We start from the raw sequence: 7333 nt of genomic DNA on the forward strand, positions 1-7333 counted from the left end.
GTGGCTTAATTTCTCTGACTCTGGTCAAAATAAGGATCCTATACATTAAATCTAGACAGGCCACCTAACATCAGGGCCATCCCAAGTTGGATCACTGTATCTAAAAACACTGAATGATTGAGCCAGGGAGGTGTCTGACCTTACTGGGCACATTTCCTTAACTTCCTTGTGACATAAACAAGTCGGCTTTGTCTGTCCACATCCTGCCACACCAAAATGCGCACATGAATCCAGGATGGATCTTGGTATGATGTCCCAGGAGAATCTGCACATTTTTTGCTCTAATGCACGGAAAGCTGTGTTATTTTGGAAAGAATGCTGTTCAGCTAAAAGTCATGTTGTTAAAAATTAAATCTTGTTACTTGTGTTATTAACTAGAAGTTTGAAGAGAAAAATGGAAAGAAACTGAAGGTGTGTTGCTTGTTTACACTTTGCCTCGCGGTTGTGAGACGGTGAATCCCATGTCTCACACTCCGTTTACAGCCAGTTTCACTTTCGGGCCCTGGCGTACTTGGCTCAGCTCGCTCTATGCTGTAGCAAAGTTTAAACGCATGCCAAAAGCCCTACTTGCATTGGTTTTCTTTTTCAGTGTTTTTAAAACAATTATATATTTGATCAGGTTTTGTCAAACATTTTTTTAAAGCAAAAACAATATTTGTAGCTCTAAATTGGCTGACTCGGTATTTTAGAGTCCCTTCTCCATGAGGCTCATAGTGTGCTTTTTAGTCATGGAATAATTCAGTCTCCCAGCCACTCTGTGGGGAAGACCAGTAGGACTGTTGTCTCTGGTTTCTCTGTACAGCATGCTTCCAAGTGTGCTCTTTGGAACCTGCTTGTCAAGTCGGAGGAGTATTGTTTTTCTTGCTGCTCCTCTTGTATTCTGGGACGACTTCAGCTTTGTTTTCCATTCTGTTTTTGTTGGAGAAAGTATTCTTTTTCCATCGCTTTTGCATTTGTTTATGTGTAGTTCTGTAGAAGGTTTACTTCTACCATGAAAGTACATTTCTGGAAAGGTCCCATTAGTTTATAAATATTCAGATCCCTCTGTTTGGCAGTACAGCACAGTCCCCTTTAGCGAACAGTTAATGGTATTGGAAAAGTAACTTGATAATAAAAGGAAAAGCCCATCTGTGCCACAGCTGCAGTTCCTATAAGCTTAGAGAGACCCAGATAAGACTCTGGCCATAAAAGAATTAAATCTTGAGATAAGTGACACAAAATACCACACCGTCAAACAGTTTAGTTTCTTCTCCAGAAGTGGCTGAGTTCAGTGATAGACGAAGTCACAGGAAATAAATAAATGCCTGAAGAAGGGTGTTTGTGCCCAAAAGCTTGCAAAGAATTTTTTCCAGCTATTTAGTGTGTCTAATAAAAGATATTACATCTATCCAAAGAACTTTGCCTGCCAAGAAAGAAATAAAGCACTGTATGATGCCTCTTGACGTGTTGTGTTCTGCAAAGGTGACTCTTTTCAGCACCTGTACTGGCAAACACCTTTAGTATTTCAAGCAGAAAAGGTGCACAACAGTGTTCCTGAGTTATGTATGAAAGGGACTTGTTCCAGTCCTCCACAATGATGCCATTCAGCTACCCAGTGGATATTGAAAAATGTGGCTGCCATGCAGAACCCCAGTGAAAATAACATTAATGGAGCATTGGAAAACAATGCAGACCTTTACTGAATGAGTCACAAACCCATGTCACAATGGCTCACCCAGGAGGCTCACATATACATGCTAATCTTACATCCGCAGCTTAGGCTATTAAAATGAAAAAGAAAAATGGCAGATCTTGCCTCAACAGGAGGGCTATCCTAGTGCATTGTTAAAGTAAGTTTCTATGCTGAAAAGTGACTGTATAAAGCGGGCAACTTGCTCCTCAACAGGCCTCCTCCTTGTATGTGTTTGAAGTCCTATTTGCTCTGGGAACAAACAATAACTTGAGAAAGCCTGGGCTAATTCCAGTCAACAGCAAAACTTTCTTTGACGTCAACAGGGCCAGGATACCACCCAAAACTGTTTTTCACTTTATTCCTAGTGGTTGTACAGAGTCAGCCCAAAGATATGAGAATGAACTGAATTCTATTTTGCCTTGTGCATCATTAACAGACTTGTTCACTAACCCACTGCACATGTATAAACCAGTGAACAACAGCACAGTCATACTGATGAAGGTCTAATCTGAAGACAGTGCAGTAACATATGTAAAAGAGAAGGCAGGTTCGGGCCTGTATAAAGATCACCACTGGCAATGATACTGAAAAAAACCCACAGATTGAACTTCAAGTCCTAAGCTGACTCTGCAGGGCTGGCTGTTAGAGGAAAAAAATATATTTGCATCTATTAATTGACCAAATGCAACAGAGTATCATGAAAAGACACATAAAGAATGGGGTCCTATAGTGGCCTTGTTAAAGCTGCTTTCCAAAAGAGAATGTTATTTTCCACATTTGGAAAAGAAATTCAGGTGTGAAAGAACTGAGATTTTTTTCCCTCAGACCTCGTTAAAAGGAAACACATGTAGTTATTTCCAGTTGGAGCAAACTAGGATAAACTTGGAATGATAAAAATATAGCAAGACACTACAGGCACAACTGTGCTTCCCTTGTGTGGCTAACTGGCAGCTTTATAGCCATGTAGGTGGTGTTTTTGACACTTGTACATAGGTAGCGATTCAACTCCCCTGCCATATAGATGCGTAAGTGTGTACATGCAGACTGCACAGCAGGCTACATACCTGCTAGGTATGTGTGCATGGCTACGCTACATAAGCATGCATCTGAACACAATTCCTAGGAGAAGAGGCAGAGAAGTCTTCTGCTTTGGCTCTAATAGCTAAGTGGTTCAGGCATTCACCTGTCTCATCAGGGAAGTCAAAGACTAAATGGAACAAAGACACTTAACTGTCCTCTCTCCCCTCTAAATGTGGCTGGCTCAGATAAGGCAGGAGGTATACTGGCAGAGGATACTTTGAAGAAGTCAGCACTGCAGCCCATCATGCTTTGAAATGGCTGGCTGGACCCTCTCCAAAATCCTCAAGTTTCACAAAAATAGAAACGACTGCAACTGAAAGTCGTATTATCCAGATGTTGGTACAAGCTCTGTGAGTGTTCCTGTGCTAGAAGACACAACACACAATGTGCCCTCTGGTGGCTGTAACGCCACCAGCTGCTTCACATCAAAGTGAGAGGAAAGAGCAGGATCAAGCACAGAAACGAGCACTGCACACGGATGCAAGTCAGGTTTGAGGAAGAAGAAAAACACTGTTGTAAAGCCATTTGTGATAAGAGGATGAGAAAAAAGAGGAAGGAGCAGACCCTGCTGCCTGCCTCCAGTTATTCAGCACAGCATATGGGACCTGAAAAGCAGCCCTGCTGGCCCAGGCCGGGGGGCAAGACCCTCTTTGTGTGAGCTTTGCTATACAAATACCTCAATCCCAAGCTGCAGTGGTTAATTTAAGAGGTAGGTGAAGCAAGACAGTCATATGCCTGCTGTTACTGATGGCATGTGGCTGCTTTCAGAAATAACTGGTGCAGTTCCTTAGCCATGTAAATGTGCACATGACCCAACAGTTATCAGTGAGGTCAAGTTGTCTGAGGTCAAGTTGTCAGACCCAGTAGGGTGAAGTTAAATGCAGAGATATTACAGAATGGAGTGAGTGTCTTGCCTGCTTAGGTTTCACATGCTATGCAGACAAGGCCAGGTCATAATTAGGAGTCTGTGGAAACAGGATGCAGAGGAATGGAAGAGGACCAAAGGAAGCCATTATGAAAACAAACTGATGACATGCTACTTCCTAGCTCAAAGACTACTTTGTGGGCTAGGATTGTGGGCCCACAAAGAGTTGGCCAACAGAAGTGAATTTGTGGAAGGGTTTTTCAAACAGCAGTTGCTTACTCAAGTTAGGCTCTTATTAAAGATGGGATTTTTCTTGCATATAGACTTATAAAACATTGAGAAGAATGACCAAAGGCAGGGTGATAGGTAAAGAGACACTGTGGGATAGCTAAAGAGTCACTGTGGGACACTGTGTGCTGGCAACAGCAGCAGATGATGTTTTTCTGCAAAAGAGCAGTGACTGTTGACTTAGGTGGCCATACCAACAAACTGCAACATCAGAAGGGAAAGAATCAAAGTAGTCAGGGTGGCATTAGAAAGAAAATGCTGATCAACCTAGCAAGGATATATGGTCTGTGCCTTGGGAGTTTTTGGATAAGGAGAAGCTTAGGCAACCAATGGACAATATTAACGTCTAGAAGGTGTACCTGCTAATGACATGGCAAGATTGCAAAAGACGCAGCAAAGTACAACTTTGGTAGCAATGGGAAAATTAGGAATTAGTGGCAGAAAGGGAAATAAACAAACCTTTCCAAAGAAAAGGCATCACTGGGAGACCAAACTGGTCACAAGAAGTAAAAAAGGTAAGTCAGATGGATGACAAGGAGAAATCAATAATAATGGAGTTGCAGGAGACATTCTGACTCTCACATCATAACAACACAGAGACATAAGAGGAGTTGAAGCATAAGCTCTTGGTAGAGTCAGCAGTACTTAAGAAACACAAAAAGAAACAAAAATAGTGTCAGCAAAACAGGTTGTTTGAAAATGGCCAGAGGAAAACTTTCAGAGTTGGAGCAGAGGGGAGAAGAATATGATAATAAATGAACAAAGTGGGACTGATATTTTAATAGAGCTATGGGAAAGAAAGGCACTCTACAATCCTTCAGGAAAGTGCACTGAAAAAAAAGAAACTTCAAATGACGTGGCCTGATAAATCAAAGAAAAGTGCAGACTATGGCAATCCAGCTAAAAAAACTCTTAAAATCCTAAAAGGAATTGCACAAATCCTGCAGGGGATAGAAATGGGAAACAAAATACATTAACATTTTAGAATACTGTAAATATTTCAGAATTCTTCAGAAGGAAAAGGTTGGTGAAGAAATGAAGGAAACACTGAAGAAAAAGTATTTTAGGAGATTAGTTGAAAACAGAGCTCAATGCACAAAATACAGTTCAGTCAACAAACGTGCACCATTCCAGCTATGTGGTATTCCACTGCAGGGGTAACCTGGATGACAACTGAGATAAGGGAAGAGGACAGGGAGACTAGGAGGAAGTTAATGATCTGTTTTGTAATGAACATGAACTCAGAAGTGGACAGGCTTTATGCTGACAGGAAGGATGGAGGAAAAGGGCTGAGAGCAGCTGAGGATGTTGTGGAACAAGAGTGTGTAATGATAGCAAACTATACGAGAACAGAAGATGGATTGTCTGGATCTTGGATCACAACTCAATGATGCAAACATTCTTATTAGCAGTAAATCATCACACAGAACAACGAGAGATATGCAGCGAGAAATGGATAGAGAAAAAATTACATGAAAGTTTTGTAGTAAAACATATCGGAGGGAATTATAAGTGGTTTCTGAAATGACTGAAACGAGAAAGTGACAGTTTAATTATGGCCACACAGGAGCAGATTATTTCCACAAACTATGTAAAAGCAAGGTCATGATCAGAAAGATCTAAGTCCTCAGTGCATGGCCAAGACCTGGATAATTTTAGTCATCATTTAAGTGGATGTACCAAGTTGACCAGAGATACATATAAGGTAGGCCATGACCAACCCGCAGCATTTTACAAGGAATACTCTGCAAGAAGCCTGGGCTAAAAAGCAAGAGGTGTACAATTACTACACAGTTGTAGAGAAAGACAGGGTCAAAATATCGCAGGATTATTAATTCTTACTGGGTGTGTCTACACAAGATGCTTCGAGCACAGTAGACTAATACTACTGCGCATTAGCATGGCAGGCAAAACCCATGTTAATGCGCTAACGTGCAGCAGAATTAGTCTAGTGTGCATTAGCATCGCAAAAACGCGTGTGCCAGTGCCAATGCACAGTAGTGCTGATTTGACAGTGCATTAATGAATGTGTAGACTGTTTATGAAATATGTGCTGGAAGGCTGGTTATAAAAAAGAAGAGAGTGCTTCATTATGGACTTCTATTTTCCACTTGATGAAAAATGTTCAACTGAAATGCAAGAAAAGATCAAGAAATATGACTGACTCCAGAAGAAACTGAAAAAATATGTGGCATGAGAAGCATAAGTAAAATACCAGCTATCTGTGGTGCATTAAGCTCTCATAAGCAGGGAACCTGGTTTTCTCTGATTTAAAAAAAAAACCCAATTTTCGGTTAAAAAAGAATAATGCCAAACCCACATTTTTCCATGGTTAAAACGAAACACCACTAATACAGATATCTATATAGTGGGGTTTTATTTTAAGCACGGAAAAATGTGGATTTGGCGTTACTTTTTTTTTAACTGAAAATTGGGTTTGTTTTTTTAAATCAGAGAAAACCAGGATCTCTGCTCATAAGGGATAACAGTGCTGCACAAAATGGAAACTAGCTCTATTATAAGAGCACGTGGCCTTCAGACAGCGTTACTGAGGCTGAGGAAGCTGATGATAACGTTGGAAACTCCCTGATGCCTAGATCTAAATTATCCCTGTGTTAGCTGCTGCGTTTCCCCACAATCCTGGTGGGAGAATAATAACAACATCAAAAGCTATAGGATTTTAAATGATTTGTTAAAGATATCCTTCAGCAACGTTGTGCTGAATGCAGCTGTCTTTCAGGAAAGTCAGTTTTTAAAATGAAATAGCCTGATAGTGAAAGTTAAACAGCAGCTTTCCCTAGAACGAGGGGAGCGGCGCTGTCTCTTGTGTAGAAGACAGTCCTGAAAGGTAACACTCCTGAGCCATATTCATGGGACAAGCCAGTTCACCACTATATCGGTGCATCAGTTTCCCCAGCTGGGAAATGGGCATAAGAATTGCTTACGCGCCTCTCAGAGGGGTGGCGAATATTAACGCGTGACTGTTTATCGTCACCTGGAAGCGTCTTAAAGGACGGAGCGCTTTTCTTAAGCAAAGAATTTGGTTTTTAAATCAGCGTTAGAGAGAATAAGCTTGCCATAACGGATCGCTTCACTTGTATTTTGCAGCCGTTCAGTAACGCTTAGTTCAGCGCGGGATCAGCACAGCGCCATACGATTCCTGACCGAGGGACCGTACCGCTAGCACGCCCAGCCGCGATCTTGGCGGCTCTCCCAGGGAAGTCGGTACAGACGCTGCCCTGAGGCGACCCTCCCGCTGCCCCAGGCCCCTGTCATTACGTGGTTGTTACGCTCCGCGCCCAGCTCCCCCGACGGCAAGAAAACAGCGCAAGGCGGGAATCGTGTTGTGGGCCAAGCCCGCGGCCCGCTCGCCTGCCCCAAAGGGGTAGAGCCGGGAGCCCCCAGCCGGGCCCGGACCCCTCGGCAGA

This window comes from Alligator mississippiensis, chromosome 10, assembly GCF_030867095.1.
Source record: "Alligator mississippiensis isolate rAllMis1 chromosome 10, rAllMis1, whole genome shotgun sequence".
NCBI classification, from domain to species: Eukaryota; Metazoa; Chordata; order Crocodylia; family Alligatoridae; genus Alligator; species Alligator mississippiensis.